The sequence below is a fragment of the Silurus meridionalis genome, chromosome 8 (assembly GCF_014805685.1).
Source record: "Silurus meridionalis isolate SWU-2019-XX chromosome 8, ASM1480568v1, whole genome shotgun sequence".
NCBI lineage: Eukaryota > Metazoa > Chordata > Actinopteri > Siluriformes > Siluridae > Silurus > Silurus meridionalis.
Genome location: NC_060891.1, coordinates 6,598,925 through 6,603,158, shown reverse-complemented (window position 1 = coordinate 6,603,158; position 4,234 = coordinate 6,598,925). Strand labels below are relative to the sequence as shown.

The 4,234-nt window shown below is 36.6% G+C and overlaps 1 protein-coding gene across 1 annotated transcript in view; it reads left to right on the top strand.

Moving 5' to 3' along the window:
• The window catches only part of LOC124390414 (cdc42 effector protein 3), a 29,088-nt gene that overhangs the window by 7,486 nt on the left and 17,368 nt on the right, over positions 1-4,234 (top strand). The window lies entirely within an intron of this gene.

Here is a 4,234-nt window from a genome sequence, read left to right as displayed (position 1 = left end):
GCATTTCGTTGTGGTCCAAGCTTGACCTTCTTAAGATTGATTGGTAGTTTTCTTCCTATCCAACATGGGCAGTGAAAATAACCTGAACACTTCCTCGGAGAGACCACACACGATGAGACAAGGCATTTTGTTCACTGCCCAAGTATGGATTAAGGATGCACAGATGACTTGTGATATTGCATTTATGGTGATGTAAACCTTTTCTGAATTTAAAAACCAGCTGTTTTACCAAAAGTAAGATACCTTAAGAACCTTGAGACCACAAGCCAGAGATATCCTGAGCACACTATAGTCTAAACATATGTTGGACACAATTCTTTTTTATACTGATGTGTATGCGTAGAAAACACATTTAAGGCTAACAATTAAAAAAGAAACGCATAGGAACAAGAACAAACAATTTTTTTTTTCAAAAACATGATACAGAAAAACAGAAACATCTACACAAGTAATCACAGGACAGACATGTGCATAATGAACAAGGAAAAACTCACTTTCGGTTAATTCAAAATAAAATCATGTATCACCAAATCATGAAAAATAATTCCACAATTCCCACTCTTGGAGGACCCTAAAGTCACCCATGCATGCAGGTTTAAACTGTCTGTGTTTTTACACCTGGTTAAGTGATTATCCATCTACAGACATATGCAATAAATGTCAGAGATCTTACTCTTCAATTCGCATATGTTTGATGTAGGCATTAAGCCTAACAGGAGTCAACATAACTGTTTATTCTGAGTATTAACAGGCTGTAAGAAAAACAGCAACAGCAAATTGACATGACAAGAGAATGACAGAATGCCATTAAACACACAGACATATTGACACAAAGAACCCAACCAATACTGCTGACCTAATAAACATTTATCACGATCACATAACTCATCTAAGTCTTTGATGTACAGAGTCATATTTATGTACTTTTCCCCCTTTTTTCACTCTCTAATGGCAAAGTCATATCCTTACATGGATTTTCTTTCCACTGCTATGCTGATGACATTTAACTCATCCTCTGCTTCATTATCTCTCCTTGCACTGACCCATGCTCCCTCCGATCTTCTAACACTGCTGGACTGGTCCCACCATGTCTCAGGGTAAGAGGTAGGTATACATCGACTCTTTTCTGTTCTGGCACAAGGTTGTGGAATGAACTTCCCCCACAGCAGCATTTTTGTGGCCTTCCCCAGATCTGTGCTTTTTAACAATACAGTCTCTGAGCTCTGCAGGCAGTTCCTTTGACCTCATGACTTGGTTTTTGCTCTGATTTGCATTGTCAGCTGTGAGGCCCCTCGATAGAGAGTTGTGTGCCTGTCCAAAGCATGTCCAATCAGTACATTTTTCCACAGGTGGACTCTAATAAGGTGTAGAACCATCTCGGTAATGATTAAGGGAATTGGTAAACATCTGAGCTACTTTTACAAAAAGTCTAGAATCTGTTTTGACTGTCATTATGAGGTCATTGTCATTATGAGGTCATTATGTCATTATGAGGTCATTGTCATTATGAGGTCATTATGTCATTATGAGGTGTAGATTATTGTATTACTGAGTGTAAATGAACAAGGGAAAAAAAAAATCTATTTGAACAATTGTAGTCTGCAACATAAAATTGAGAAAAAAAAAAAAAGGTGGTCTGAATGCAGGTTTGCTGAATCAGACTATTCTGAATCTCACTGATAGGGGACTTCAACTAAGACACCAAAAAATCTCTTTGTAACTTTGTAAACTTTGTTGTTTAAATCAGTTAATTGATCATTAAAGATATAGGAATATTAGTGTGTGTGTTTATTTCGTATTATGATTTAGGTGAAGATTCCATGCTAAGAACTAGGGCCTTTTGGAAACAGCCTTTTGAAAACAGTTTTACAAATGTTTCTTACATTTTTTAAATAATGAATGCGAAGATATTATCTAATGCTGATTTCTCATCCAATCATTGCCTATTGTTTTAAATAAGAAAGATGTCATACACTCATCTTTAAATCAGAGCTGAAGGCTCTTTCTTGTTTGGTAGAACATGCCTTATGTTTTGAATTATTCTTGTTTTCCATGAGAACATTTCATCTTTGACTTTATAGATATTTTTGTGGAAGATAAATTAAAACTACCTAACTGCCCTAATATGTTGTTTTATTCACTCGTTTGTTTGTTTTTTCAACTTTAATTTACCTGAAAATGGCCTGCTAAGTGGAAAGGAAACCTGCAGCTAATTGCCTAAGTAGAAGTAATCAAATTAAAGTATTCTTACACCACATGCCAAGAGAAATTTAATGTGAGCGTTTGTCAGCACTTAATACTGGTAAGTTGGGATTTCCTTTTTTCCAATCTTGGATGGCTTAAGCATTATCCATTATCAAGTTTCACTCTACTAAACAACAGCTAATCATTAAGCCCTTCATTAGCTCAGTCATATAAAGTGGGAAAATGTGTTTTGTTTAATTAGAAACTCATTCCTAGTTATCACTTTCCAAATATTTATCCTGAGCTCTTCCACTTGGCTCTAAATGTATACCCCTATCATGTCTTGGTCTGCAATTTTTCCTCTAACATGGCCAAAATGGCTGGTAATTTTTTCCCTAAGAAAATGCTTTAGAAGAATCTTTGGCGTTCCAGAAGTCTTAAGAGCTGAAAGCTTGATGGAGTAATCTGAAAAGAGACGTGAGAAAGGGAGGCAGCCAGGAGCAGGACTAAGGTGATTTCTGTAGCGATGAACGCATGGAGAAAGTAGCAACAGTTGCTTTTGGGAGTCTTCAGATTCAAGCATAAACTAATCTGGCTCAGTACTCCGGCAGGGTGTGTGTGCATGTGTGTGTGTGTGTGTGTGTGTGTGTGTGTGTGTGTGTGTGTGTGTGTGTGTGTGTGGATGGGCCAAGCATATTTGGGTTTCCTGTGTTGTAATTTGAAAGATACTTTCCAGGGATTCAATAGAGCCAAGCAAGTAAACATAAACATGTGACTATAATGTTGCATCAAATGACAAAAATAAAGAAACGTAATTGCTCTGAGATGGGTTTTGCTCGGATTTTGGAAAAGGTGTGAACACACACACACACACACACACACCCTGCTGGAGTACTGAGCCAGATTAGTTTATGCTTGAATGCCGTATCTACTGAGCTACCACCTCCCAGTAAAATCAATAAGGATGAAAACAAAAATAGAGAGAACTCATGTCAGAATCGTACTCAATTTAAAGTAGAAATGTGGAGGCAAATATCTACTTTGAGAAAGTGAGAAGAATCTAAATTTAAATATACTTAATTATTTAAAAGTACAAAGTAAACAAGTTAACATGATAAAGGTTTAGCATGTCTGGCCCTAGCTGATTCTCTGAGCCAATGGTTAAAAATATACCTAGAACCTGGCTCACTAATAATAATTATATTAATTAATAATTATTTTTGCATGCAGTCAAAGGCACATCAAGATCACATTTTAAACTAGCTAAATCATTTAACTTATTTACAGCACGTACCCTGCTAAGTAAATAAACAACAAATTTACAAAGCAATACATGCGAATTCATTTTGATTGAATTTTGACTAAAGTTAAATATACAGTGGTGTGAAAAAGTTTCTGATTTCTTATTTGTTTGCATGTTTGTCACACTTTATTGTATCAGATCATCAAACTAATATAAATATTAGTAAAAGATAACACAAGTGAACACAACATGCAGTTTTTTAAATGAAGGTTTTTATTATTAAGGGAAAACAAAATCCAAAATTACATGGCCCCATGTGAAAATGTGTTTGTCCCCCTGTTAAAACTGTGGTTTAATACACCTGAGTTAAATTTCTCTCGCCACACCCAGGCATGATTACTGCCACACCTGTTCACAATCAAGAAATCTCTTAAATAGGATCTGCCTGACAAAGTGAAGAAGACCAAAAGATCCTTAGAAGCTAGACATGCCGAGATCCAAAGAAATTCAGAAACAAATAAGGAAGAAAGTAATCTATCAGACTGGAAAATGTTATAAAGGCATTTCTAAAGCTTTGGGACTCCAGTGAACCACAGTAAGAGCCATTATTCACAAATGGCAAAACCATGGAACAGTGAAGAACCTTCCCAGGAGTGGCCAACCGTCCGGAATTACCCCAAGAGCACAGCGACGACTCATCCAAGAGGTCACAAAAGACCCCACAACAACATCCAAAGAACTGCAGGCCTCACTTGCCTAAGTTAAGGTCAGTGTTCATGATGCCACCATAAGTAAGAGACTGGGCAA